Source organism: Meles meles, chromosome 19 (genome assembly GCF_922984935.1).
Source record: "Meles meles chromosome 19, mMelMel3.1 paternal haplotype, whole genome shotgun sequence".
In the NCBI taxonomy this organism is placed as follows: Eukaryota; Metazoa; Chordata; class Mammalia; order Carnivora; family Mustelidae; genus Meles; species Meles meles.
The window spans coordinates 47033059-47046765 of NC_060084.1; positions in this window are offsets into that span (position 1 = coordinate 47033059).

Sequence of the window (13707 nt, forward strand, 5' to 3'; positions counted from 1 at the left end):
TTTCTTTTATTTCTTTTTCTAAGGTTTTATTTATTTATTTGACAGAGATCACAAGTAGGCAGAGAGGCAGGCAGAGAGAGAGGGGGAAGCAGGCTCCCCGCTGAGCAGAGAGCCCGATGCGGGGCTTGATCCCAGGACCCTGAGATCATGACCTGAGCCGAAGGCAGAGGCTTGACTCACTGAGCCACCCAGGCGCCCCGTCCTCTCTGATTTTAATGTCCCTCCAACGTCAGGAGAAGTAATTTCTCAGGCTGGTATTGTGTCCCAGCACACCACATTATTTTGATTTCTTGATGTGCTCGTCTGTCCTACTGGACCATGAGCTCTTGAGTGCAGGAACTGTAGTCTCTCCCTCTTGGCATCCCTAGCACTTTCCACGGAGATCACACTTTTATGGCTACTCCAGCTGCGTGTATTAAATGCATGGATGTATAAACCGGAGATTTATGATAGCCTAGGCTATATGAAATGCCTTTATTTTTTTTAAAGTAATCTGTACACCGAATGTGAAGCTTGAACTCAGAACTCAAGAGTCACATGCTCTAATGACTGAGCCAGCCAGGCGCCCACTATGAAATGGTTCGTGAAGTCAAATGGAAATTAGCCAGGGGGAGGAGAGGGGAAAGGATATTCCGGTTACAGAGAATTGGATGTGCAAAGAGGAGGAAGTTGGAGGAAGCCAGCTCAAGGAAGTGGGGCTGGTCTGGTTTGGTTGGAGTATACAGTGTGTAGTGGGTGCTGACTTGAGCAGGAGGGGAGCCAGATACTGGGAAGGGCCTGAAAAACTGGCTAAGGAAGGTTTTGGCTTTCATCCTGTTGGCAACGGGGAGCCCTGAAAGAGTTTGAAGCAGGGAATGATTTCATCAAAGCCGTGTTGTAGAAAGCTCGCCCCAGTGGCCAGTTGTGGAGGATGGACTAGAAAGGGCAGGACTGGAGGTTGGAAGGCTGGATGGGAGGCCCGTACATCAGGCTGAGCAGGAGGCATGGAGGTCTGAATGAGGACCTGGAGGTGGGGGTCACTGGAAGAGAAGAGGGGACAGATTTGAGAAATAGGTTGCAACCTATGACATTGCTGTTTTGTAAGAAAAAGCCCGTGTTGACTCTTGGCCATTTTTGTATGACCCATCTTAATATTAAGAAAGTAAATGACCTGGATGGGACTTTGAGTCTGATTTGGAGGTGAATGTGAAGCGGTGAAGGCTGAGGGCCATTTTTCTGACTTGATTGCTGGATCGGATGGAGGTGCCAGTATGGGGAGAGGAAACCCACGTCGGTGTGGGGGTAGGGCATGGTGGGGAAGACAGTGTGTTCAGGTTGGATATTTTGATTTTGAGATGCCTTTGAGACCTCCAGGAGGTAGCTGGATATCTGGGTCTGAAGCTTAGGCGAGAGGGATAAGATGGAGAAATATTTGGGTATATCAGCTTAGAGAAGGCAGTTGTGGGGGGGGGGGATTCACCCTGAGACAACAGCTGAGACAGAGCCGGAGAACCAAGAGAGTGAGCTTTCTTAGATGCAAAGAGGATTTTTAAAAGACGGTTGGGTCCCTGTGCGGTCGACAAGACAAGTTACATAAGGCTGAGAAGCACCTGTTGGATTTAGCAAGAATCAGGCAGTCGGGGAAGGGGACAGGGATGGGAGTGGCCTGGATGGGCCCTGGAGGGGCAGAGACTAGGCCTGGCTTTAGGACTGTTCCTTTATTCTCAGTAATGCATGGCTCTAGCCACCAGGGGGCAGTGGCCACACAGAATCCAGATTAGAGGGATTTACTGTAATCAGCAAACTGGCGGGGGTTGATGTGGGCTGTGGCAGGGATTAGGGGGTTGACCCTTGTAGAGGCTATTTCCTAGGGGGAGGGATGTCCTGATGTGAAAGGAGTAGGGAAGAAGTTCTGGAAGGGCGGAGGAAGGAAGTCCTTTTTGTGAGGCAGATTCACAATCCCCAGTTCTGTGTTGCAGTTTCCCTCTTGTGGGCCTGGGGGGCTGTAGGGTGGGGGGGGCTTATTCAACAACGTACTCCCAGCAGTCGTGGGGTTTGTATTCTGGACCTTGCTTTTCTCTACTCTCATTAGTTCCATTTTGCATTCTGGCCTCAAGACATAATGAAATTTTGGGGCGCCTGGCTGGCTCAGTCGGTGGAGAATGTGACTCTTGATCACCAGGTTGTGAGTTCAAGCCCCACCTTGGGTGCAGGGATTACTTAAAAATAAAATCTTAAAAAAAAAAAACCATACTGAACTTTTTCTAGTTTTCACATGCTTCCACGTGAAAGTCCCTCCCCCATGGAAATGTCTCAGCCCTCACTGCTGTCCTTCAGGTCTTATCTCAGCCATCACTCCTCCTGGAAGCCCTCCCTCACTGCCCTCTCTACCTTCTCTTGGCTCCTGCAGAGTACTGAGTGTTTACTGAGTGTTCCCTATCTTGAGTCTTAACATTCTGGCTTATGGTTGCTTGTTTATTTACTTATTTTTGGTCAGCTTTATTGCAGTGTAATTTAAGTATAGCATTCACCAGTTCTGAGTGTATGGTGAGTACCCCCCTCCCCACCCAACACACGTACACACAGTCATGTAACCACCACCACAATCATGATGCAAAACATGCCCATTAGCCCACAAGTCCCCTCCTGCTCCCAGCACTTCCAACCACTGATCTGCTTTCTGGTGGCTATAGTTTTGCTTTGTGTAGAATTTCATGTAAATGGGATCCTAAAGTATGTAGTCTTCTGTGTCCAGCTTCTCTCCCTTTGCTCTGGGGTTCCTCTGTGTTGCTTCCCCTCAGTAACTGCGCATGTATTGTCTGTCTCCCCCCAGACCAGGTCTCTATGAGTGCAGAGTGGTGCCTCAGTCCCCTTTGTGTCTTAAGCTCACAGCATAGTATTGGCACACACTAGCACTTGGTAGATGTTTTCTTTCTTTTCTTTTTTTTTTAAAGATTTTATTTATTTATTTGACAGAGAGATCACAAGTAGGCAGAGCAGCAGTCAGAGAGAGAGAGGGGGAAGCAGGCTCCGCGCCGAGCAGAGAGCCCGATGCGGGCCTCGATCCCAGGACCCCAGGATCATGACCTGATCCAAAGGCAGAGGCCTTAATGCACTGAGCCACCCAGGTGCCCCTGGTAGATGTTTTCCTCAATGGAACTGAATCAGATGTTCTGGGAGAGACCACCTGGGAGAGCCTCTGGACCTTGGATGTGCGTAAGGCAGGGCTCCTCTGCCAGGTGCCCGTGGCCTTCACGTTGCCTTCCAGTTCCTCTTCCACTTGCCTTGGCCATTTCTAGTCCATAAGTCCTCGCTCCCCTGCCCCTTGCTAAGCTTCATGCCTCCACCTGGTCCTCTGTTCCCCTCTCCTGCTCAGCCCAGCTTTCTTCTGGCCTTAGAAAGTCTCCGCCCTCGAGCCCTGGCCTCCCTGAGTCTGCCAGTCCCTCAGCTCTCCTCCTGCCTCCTGCAAGACCCACCTCCTTCAGATGCCTCGATGCCTCGGCCTGGCGTGTTCTGTGGACTTTTTTCTATGGGCCTCAGGGGCCCCTCTCTCCTGAGCTTCTTTTAGGATGCTGGTGGCAGCAGGCTGTCCCATTCTGGGGAGCTACATTATGGTTTCTCTCCCCTTTTCTTCTCTGTTTCCTGCCATTCCCCTTCATACTCCACGCAGACCCCTTCCCAAGGGAGGCCCTTGGGGGAATCTCTAAATTTTGTATGGACCAGAAAAACCTCTCTCTCTCTCTTATTTCTTTTCCTTGCCTCCCTCTCTCATCCCTGGGCCCCTTCCTTTCCTTGGCACCTTCCTCTGTATTCTTTCTCCAGCGGGACCCACTCACCTCCCTTTCTCCTTCTGCCAGCCTCCTCTGTCTCCCAACCCATTCTCCTCCTTCCTCACCTACCCTTTCCCACTGCTTCCGTCCTCAGATCCCCTTTCCTCCTTCCCGAGGCCCCATTCCAGTGCTGTGTCTTTTCCCCTTCCTGTCCACTTCCCTCCTCCTTTCCATAGTGAGCTCCTCCCCCTCTGTGGGCCTCAGTTTCCCTTACCTTACCCCCTTTATCCTCAGATTGTAAGGGAGATGCAAGACTGGGGACACAGACACAAAGATGTCCTCACATGCACACTCACACAGAGAGGTGGCCGCAGAAGGACAGACAGACACATGGCATGAGGGAACGTGTGCGTCCATCTAGACGTGCATTCAGATGTACACATGCGATTAAGAGTAGCCATAACTTACAATGTATTTTTTAAGATTTTATTTATCTGAGGGGCGCCTGGGTGGCTCAGTGGGTTAAGCCTCTGCCTTTGGCTCAGGTCATGATCTCGGGGTCTTGGGATCGAGCCCCACATCGGGCTCTCTGCTCGGCGGGGAACCTGCTTCCCCCTCTCTCTGCCTGTCTCTTTGTCTACTTGTGATCTCTCTCTGTCAAATAAATAAAATCTTTATTTATTTATTTATTTGACAGAGAGAGATCACAAGTAGACAGAGAGGCAGACAGAGAGAGAGAGAGAGGGAAGCAGGCTCCCTGCCGAGCAGAGAGCCTGATGCGGGACTCGATCTCAGGACCCCGAGATCATGACCCGAGCCGAAGGCAGCGGCTTAAACCACTGAGCCACCCAGGTGCCCGAAATAAATAAAATCTAAAAAAAAATTTTTATTTATTTGAGAGAGAGTGAGGAGAGGGAGAGAGAGAGAGAGAGAGAGAGAGAAGGAGCATGGGGAGGGGCAGAGGGAGAGGGAGAAGCAGACTCCCTGCTCAGCATGGGGCTCGATCCCAGGACCCCGGGATCATGACCTGAGCTGAAGGCAGATGCTTTACCAAATGAGCCCCCCAGGCACCCATAGCTTACACTATACTGCACTTAGTATATACCAGCTACTGTTATTCGTACACACGTCTCCGGAATGCGAACAGGTAGAATGAGGAGGAAGCAAGAGCTAAGCGTGCAGGTCCCTGGCATTGGCGCTGCACAGCCAGCACCAGACCTGGCCTCACTCGGACCCGCGTGCCCACACACTTCCCACAGGAATCCAGTACTGCGGGAATCGGGGCTCCTTCAGAAGCGGGGGCATGCACGTTCCCCCTGTGTTGTGGGCCATGTACATCTGTGTGTGTGCTTGGTGGCTTCCTCAAGCCTTGTGAGCTCTGGACTCAGGGCTATGTGTGGAGCCCTTGAGAGCAGTTAGGGTCCCTGTCCCCAAGCTTGCTCAAGGCTCCTTCTGGATCTGCCCATGGTGTGTGAAGTCTTCCTCGGGGTATCCTGGGTAATTAAATGGCGCCTTTCATATACTGGCCGTGGAGCGCCCCCCACTCTACATACTGTCCAGTGAGTGTCTGAGGAGGACTTGGAGTGTATCTGGTCAACGGTTTGGGATCGTGAACATCGGTACCTGCGTGTTCAGTGTGAACTCACCATATATGTAATTTTTTAAAAAAGATTTTATTTATTTGACAGAGAGAGAGATCACAAGTAGGCAGAGAGGGAAGCAGGGGGGTTGGGAAGCAGGCTCCCTGCTGAGCAGAGACCCTGATGCCGGCTGGATCCCAGGACCCTGAGATCATGACCTGAGCTGAAGGCAGAGGCTTAACCCACTGAGCCACCAGGGGCTCCACCAGGAGCCCCACCATATATGTAATTATCACCTACTTGCTCCTTCTTGGAGGGGAGAAGCTCCCACCATGTGCGGGTTCTTTGAGTGCTGCTGGGGGTGAGGTAGAGAACGGGATCCCCTCGGCCCTGGTCCGGGCCCGGAGCTTCTCCTCTAACAGGCATCGGGGTGCGTGTGCACATGCAGTGGGCTGCTTCAGACTCTGTTGGGCACACTCATTGCCCGCTCCCCTGTTCCTTCTTGGTCCTTCCAGAGTCTTTCCAGTTTCCGGTGTTGTCATGACACCTTTTTTGAGTTCCCTCCTTATTAGCGGAACCCTGTGCCTCTGTAGGCAAACAGCGTGGGTACTGGTTATATTTACCTGTGTACTGTGTGCTCTCTGGGGCTCCAGAACCTGCTCATGGATGTCTGTCACGTGCCCACCAGGGAGGTCCTCGTATTCCGGGTGAGCCTACTTTATAGGCACTAGGCGTTGGGTACTTCCTGTATTTATTTACGTGGTGAGCGCAGTGTGGGTCCTGGGCAGCTGCTTGTTATGTGGCTCCGTGTCCCTAATGTTCATGCCCTCCAAGTCCTGTGTGCCTGGGTCGTGTGCAGGCGTTTCCCCTCCTGATTTGTGTTGCGCAAAAGGGAGTGCGGGGGCCCTGCTCTGTGCAGGGGGCGGGTGTTACTAAGGGGTTCCACCGCTCAGGCATGTGCTGCCTCAGTCCCCTGTACCTACTTGGTATGCACACGGGATAGGTCTTTCTTGCATTGACCTGTGTTGTGCACACAGTGTGGGTCCCAAGAGGCTGCTGAGTACAGGGGTTAGGAGGTAGTTCCGAGTCTGTTACGCACCGCACATGTCCCGTGTACTTACTTTGTACGCCCGCGGGGTAGGTGTTTCCTGTATTTATTTCTGTTCCGCGCTTGCAGCGTAGGTCCCTGGAGCCTTCTCTGTACACGTGGGCAGTTGGTGATTCTGGTGTTTCTCTCACACACATGTCACCAGGGTCCCGTGTGTGCCCACACAGTCTGCACAGGGCAGCCGCTGGGTGGGTAACAAAGCGTCCTCGGGCAGCCGCGCGGCCCCGCTGAGCTGAGACTCCGCGATGCTCCTCCTCCTCCTTCCCCCAAATCCGGTCAGGTCTGGGTACCACTCACAGCCCCATCCTCCTCCCCGCAGTGCAGCGCAGCAACCCCCTCTGACTTGGGGCGGGAGCCACTTGCCTTCCCCAGACCCAGAGCCCACCTTCCCCCTCAGTCCCTCTTTCCTTCCTCTCCCTCTCAGCTTTACTCTGCCTGGTACAGGGGAGGTGCTCACTGAGCGGACACTGCCTTCTCCCCTCCCCTCCCCTTCTCATCCCCACTGTTCTCGTTTTCCCCAGCTGCTCTCTCTCTGTGGGTGCTCCCCTAGACCCACTTGTCACTCTCCTGGTCTCTGCTCTCCCCCCAGCCTGCCCCGTTCTGCCTTCCCTAGGTTCTCTTTGTCCCCCCTTCCTCTTCTTAGTTTCAATTTCTGATTCTTCATTTGTGTCTTGCTGTCTCTTTCTTGTATCTCCCCATGGATCTCTGTCCACCAGAAAGCCTCTTCTGGTGTCTGACTGTCTCCGTCTCACCATCTCTGTCTCTTTCAGTGTCTCCTTCCCTGTCTCCTGCAGTCTCTGTCCCTGTCACTCGTGTTTCTCTGCTCAGCACTTTGATTCTCAAAATCTCTGTTTTTGCTGTCTCTTACTCTCTGTTTGTCTTGGCCTCTGTGTCTCTCTTTGCACATTTCCTTCCTTCTTTCTTTTTTTTAAGTTGTCTTTCAGAATCCCTGTTTCTCTGTGTTTCTGTCTACCTCTCACTAATCTGTCTCCTTGCCTGCCTCTGTCTCTCTGTCTCTCTCTCTGTGCCTTCTTCCCTGCCTCTGTCTCCATATCTTTTGGTCTCTGTCTGTGTCCTTCTGGCTTTGCCTCCCCCCCACCCCAACAATAGCTCTTTCTTCATACTCCCTGATTCTGCATGTCTCTTTTATCTCCGTGTCTATCTCTCTGTGCCTGTCTCTCTGTCTCTGTCTTCCTGTCTCTGTATCTCTCCCACTCTGAGTGTAGCTCTTTCTCCTATCTCTGATTCTTGTATATCCATGTTTCTTATCTCTGCATGTCTCTTTGAGTCTCTCTCTCTCTCTGTATCTGTATCTATAGATGTAGATATAAAACTCTATCTCCTGTCTGTGTGTCTGCTTCTCTGTGGTTGTCTTTCTGGTCATTCGTCTATTTTCTCTGTGCACAGACCTCTTCTCCTTATCTCTTTGTCTCTGAGTGTCTCTGTGATTCTTAGTGCCTCTCTGCTTTAGTGCCTCTGTTCTCCACTCTCCACCTCCCATTATCACTCCCTGCACTGAGCCTGTGTTTATGTTTCTGTGTATCTCTGACATCTCTCTGCCTCTTAGTCTGTCCCTGCTTCCATACCAGTCTCTCCCTTCTCCCTTTCCTCCCTGTCTCTGTGTCTCTAGTGTCTCTTTGAGGCTTCTCCCTGCCTTGAGTCTCACTCTGCTCCCAACCCTCTCTCTCTGTCCCTGGGTCTGTATGTTTCTGTGTGTCTCTGTGTATCTCTGTGTCTCTGTCTCTGGGCATCTCTTTGTCTCTATGAGTCTTTCCCTGCCTCTGTGTCCTCGGTGCTCCTGTCCCTCTCCCTTCTCCCTTTTCTCCCTGTCTCTGCTTGTCTCTCTGTTCGTGGGTGTCTCTGTGCCTCAGGGTCTCTCTCTGCCTTTGAGTCCCCCTCTGCTCCCCACCCTCTCTCTTTCCCCTCTGTCTCTTTCTGTGTCTCTGTGTCTCTTTGTGTCTCTGTGTATCTCTGTGCATCTCTGGGCTTCTCCTTGTCTCGGTGTCCCCCTCTACTCCCCGCCCCTCTCCCCTCTCTCTGTCACTGCGTCTCTGTTTCAGCCTATCTCTGCATATCTCTGACTCGCTCAATCTCTGCGTGTCTCTGTGTCTCTGTGGGTCTCGGGCCTCTCCCTGCCTCCGTGTCCCCTGCGCTCCCCGCCCTCTCCCTCTCCCTCTCTCCCCCCTCGCTCTCTCGCTCGCGCTCTCTCTCTGAGCATCCTTGGGCCCGGGGTTGCCATGGGGACAAGGTGGGAGCCGGGGATGGCGCGCGCCTGGGCTCGCGCCGGCAGCTCAGGCGAGGAGCAGCGGCCAGAGCAGCGCCAGCAGCAGGCAGCGAGCGGGCGCGGGAGCGGGAGCGGGAGCGGGGGTAGCGTTGGCGGCGGCGGCTCCTCCTCGGCCATCCCCTCGGAGCCGTGCAGCTGACGCGCATGGCGAAGACAGCGGCGCCTACCGATGGGAGCAGCGGTAAGGCAAGGCGGCGCGGCGCAGCCGGGCGGGCGGGCGGCGGGCAGCCTCCTCCTCTCCCCAGCTCGCCTGCGCGCCCGCCCGCCCGCCCGCCCTCCCTTCCTCCCTCTCCCCTCGCAGCCCCTGCCCGCCCGCCCGCGCCGCGCTCGCCCTTCCATTTAAAAATCTTTAAAACTTTGCATATTAATATCTGCGCTTTGCATAATCTGACCCGCGCTTTATTGATTGCAAGAAGCTTAATGCAGCCGGCTCGGCCTATTGCAGAGAGCTCTCCGGGCGGGAGCCGGGCGGGCGCCGCTCGCTCCGCACCGCGCTCGGGCTGCCCGCCGCCGCTGCGGCCCCGGCCCTCTCGCCTCCCTCCCGGCGCCCGGCGTCGGGGCTTTGCCCCTGGCCGGATATTTTTATTATTTGGGGGCGAGAGGGGGGTGTCTTGCTGTCGGTGGCGGCGAGGGAACCAAAGGAGATGTGCGTGGTTGGTGGCGGTGGGGGGAGGGATGGGAAGAAATGGGGACGGAGAGGAGGTGAAGAGGGAGAGAAAAAGGGGAGAAGGGGCCAGCAGGATGGGGAAAGGAGAGGCGTGGGGCGGGAGGCCGTAGAGAGGAGAGAGCGCAGTGGCTGAGGACGGAGCCGAGAGGACGGAGAAGCGAGCCGAGACAGAGAAGAGAAAGGAGGGAGGCGAGAGCAGCGCGGAGAGAAAGAGCCGACGGCCGGGAGCTGGCGACGGAGAGACCAGGCGGTGGGCGCTTCGTCGCTGCCGCCGCCAGGCAAAAAATAAAGAAAAAGAGAAAAACAATAACACCAATAAAAAGACGATGAAAATAAAACACATCGCAGCCGGGGCCATCGTATACAAAAAGGAGCGAGTGCAGAGAAGAGAGGCGAGGTGGCATCCGCTCCCGGCTGGCTTCGGCGCTTTGGAGAGGCTCCCTGGGCTGGGCGGGATCCCCATTTTTGACCCTGCATTTGGGGAAGGGGCGACTGTGGAGAAAATGAGTCGAGAGGGGGTCAGGGCTGGTGGTGGTGCCGCCTGCCTTTTTTTTTTTTTTTTTTCCCCCTTTCCTGGGGGTGTGGGGGCCGGTTTAGTGTGATGATGGTGAGGATATTGGTCGCTGATGCTGTCTGAAGCTCCCGGAGCAAGCAGGGTGCATGGGGGGGAGAGGTAAGAGGGCATGGGGGACCAGAACAGGGTGGGGGTGGAAATGAGGGGCAAGAGAAAGAAACGGGGTGCTTGGGACTGCCGGCACAGTGGGAGATGGGAGAGGGAGCAGCTGGGATGGGGCGCAGAGAGGCGGCGGCATTTCTGGTAGGAGGAGAGGTGATAGCGGAGCTCCAGGACCGGGGAGTGATGTTGGGGAGCTAGGGTGCACCCCTCAGCTCTCTGGGCAAAGTCTGTAACTTGGGGAACCCCTCTGGCGGCCTCCTCCTGCCTCTATGCTCCCTTCTCTTTTCTTCCTCTCCTGTCCTCTCTTGCCTGCTTTTCCTCCACCCCCTTGCTGGTTCTCTTTCTCCCTGTTTTCCAGTTTGTCTCTTCCTCCTCTCAATAAAAGCTTTCTCCTCCCCACTCAGTTTTTCTTTTTTTCCCTATCTTCTTTCTCTCCACCCCTTCCTTTCTTTTTCCTCTCTTTTTTCCCTCCCCCCCTTCCCCTTTTCTTTCATTCTTCCTCCTGGCCACTCATTTTCCCTGTTTCCCTGTCCTTTCTATCCCCTCCCTCAGTTTCATTTATTCATCACTTTGGTAGCATTGGCCTTGAGCAGGGTGCCATGGAGAGGGGCTCTTTGCACAGACAAGAGTTCCCACCTAACCCCTATTCCATACCCCCAAGTATTTCTATAGTCTTTTTTCCCTGCTGGGGGCCTGGGTCTGCCCTGGGGTTCTAGCGCCACCCCCTATTTCCTTTGGCTTCCTAGAGAAGTCCCGCTGGATGCTCACTGAGGCCATCAGAGGGGGAGGGGAATGCCTTAAGTGAGGGCTCATGGCTGTGGACTCAGCCCCACTGAGAGAGAAGGGTGTGGACACAGAAGAAAATGACAAGGATGGCTAGTGGGAAGTGAAAAGGGGAGAAAATTGGGGAGGTCCATCCAAGAGGGTCCTTAGAGCTTCTGAGTCCCAGGTAAAAGGTCCTAAGAGAAAGCCTCTGGCCTGCTGACCACTCCCCGCTTTCTCCCTAGCTCCTGGGGCCTGTGGAGTTGGGGAGCAGGTCCTGGATGTAGAGAAAGCCCCCATGAGCTGCCTAACTCTTTAGATTTTAGTCTCTTGCTGTCTTGTCTGGTGAATTTGGTGACTTTGCCCCCCTCCCCCAGGGTATGAGAACATAGCGTCATTGCGCAGGGTGGGGGGGCTGGTGTCCAGACTCAGACCATGCGGATGTGTGTGTGTGTGTGTGTGTGTGTGTACAGGCCCGTGTGGCCTGTGTGCGTTGCAAGAGGTGTTCAGGATGGACTGACTGTGTGCAGGGCTCAGGAGCCTGGGCAGAGCGAGGAGCCAAAGGTGTGGAATCACAACATGTGTATTCAGCAGGGGGCTGCGTACTGGGGGTCCCCATTGTGGGAAGTACACGCATTTATCCCGGTTCTTCCCTTGTCTGGATGTTCAGGAGCCCCTCGCTGAGTGTGCACTTGGGAGGCTCTTGCTCGGTCTGTGCATGGCAGCCATCCACGCGTGTGCAGCTCCGTGTGCCAAACCTGGCATCAGCAGTGGGTGCGTCAGGGCGTACGTGCAGCGTGGTTGGAGTAGAGGTTCTGCGTGTGTGTACTAGGTCCAAACGTGGTGCGTGCACACGAGGATCTGTGTTAAATAAAGTCACATGTGAAAGCACTGTTGCCGCACAGAGCTATTATTATTGTTGTTATTACTGTTGTTTTTGTTAAGGGTCTCGGTGGGCCCTGGGTCAGGGGGAGGGTGGGTTTATGAAGCAGGGTCTGGGTGCAGTGATGGAAGACTGCGCACAGAGGTCATCGGCGTGTGGGTGGGCTTGGCCTGTTTGCACAGCAACCTTGAATCTGGGTTCAAGAAAACAAAACAAGAAAAGATGCCCCCTCCCCGAGTCAGCCAGGCCACAGAAACCTTTCCTGGCTCTTTCCTGGTAACAAAGCGTCCCATATCAGGGGGGTGGCAGGCTGGGCAGGAGGGAAGCAGATCAGGGCTGCAGTCTGCATCTCTAGTCGCTGCTAACGCAGTTTTGCGTCTACTTCCTGATTTCTGGGCGATGCTGGACAGAGGTCCATTTGTGCCCATCGAGAGGTCCAGATCCCCATCGCCATTTCCCTTAAGCTACCGGCCAACCCTCTGGTAGGTTGCAGTGCTGTTCTTGGGGGCCTTGGTTACTTTCTGTCAGTCTTTGCGGGGAAAATGGAGGGTGTCTGCGACAGGGACCATCGTAGGGAAAGAACTTGGCCACAGTGTGTGTGTGTGTGTGTGCGTGCCCACACCCATACTGTGTGTGTCATAGAGGTTAGCCTGTATATCCTAGACAGCATGCTGGCCAGATCTTTTTTTCCAGCAAATCCATCGGTGGCCACCTCAGGCCACCTCCTTCTGGGCTCGTACACACTAGCTCCTTATACGTAGGGGCGACAGGCCAAAACCCCTTCTCCCACTAGTGTGACAGCCAAGCGAGGGGCCTCAATCTCAGCCCCCCACTGGGTAGGACTTGTCAGATCTCTGGCTCATAATCCTAATGTGGGGGGCGTGATGCAGTCCTGGGGCACAGATGGCCACGCCAGGGGCTGCTTGGACGTTGATGGGGGAAAGGGAGCAGTTTCCATGTCTGATGTGAGCTGATTAATTTCCAGGATTTGTTTTCAGCATTGAAATGCTTGAGAAACCTGGGTATGGAGAATTGTTCGAGGAGAAAGTGAGGGTCGGGTCTCTTCAGACTGGACTCATCATTTTCCCCTTGGGCCCAATACCTCCTGAGCTAATAATGATGATGATGATGATGATGGTGATGATGATAGTCATCTTACACTCACCTAGCTCTAGAGAGCAGCCCTGGTGATGCCCCTTTCACAGGAGAGAGTTTGGGGTCCATACCATCCTCCTGGTCTCTAAGCTACTGAGTAATGATAGCACCGAGGCCTTTGGACTCCTGCTACCAAGCTTGGTCTGTCCTTAGAGGACTGTCCCCTTCCCTTTAGCTGTCCCAGCACCATGTCCTTTCTTGGGCTTGGCCCCTTCCCTGCTTACTCCCTGCTCCCTGAGTCATCCACCTACAGACCTGTCTCCCAGGACCTGCCAGGTAGATGGATGCCTTACGTGACTCAGTGAGGGCTTCAAGGACCTGGGTCTCACTTTGTATCTTGAAGGAAAAGTTGGCAAAGGAGTGAGGTTAAGACCCATTCTGTTGGTGACAGTTTGGGGCTGGGCCTGTTCAAAGACGGGGGTACAGATGAGCTTATCTGCCCCCCCAACACCTGCTGGTGAGCCCCAGACTGTACAGCTACCTTCCCGACGCACATGGTGGCCTCACAAGGCAGATGCACTTCCGTCACTTGCCCACAGCCTCCCTTTCAGCAAAGGCAGCTTTTCCAGCTCCGACAGTCAGGAGGAGGCTGGAGGTGGTACCCCCACATACTAGGTCCCCTCATTCGATGGGTATTTATTGAGCAGAGTGAGTCACTGAGAAAATGAAGTACAGTTCCCTGGGGTATTCAGGTGGTCACTCCTTCCTGGCAAACAATTACTGGACACCAACCACAGACTCTGGAGTGGACCCTGTCCCAGCCTTGGACAAGATTCTGGTGCCTGGCGTGTGAGCTCGAGGGAATTTCCAGGTCACTGGGAATCTGGACAAGGAGGGAGGTGT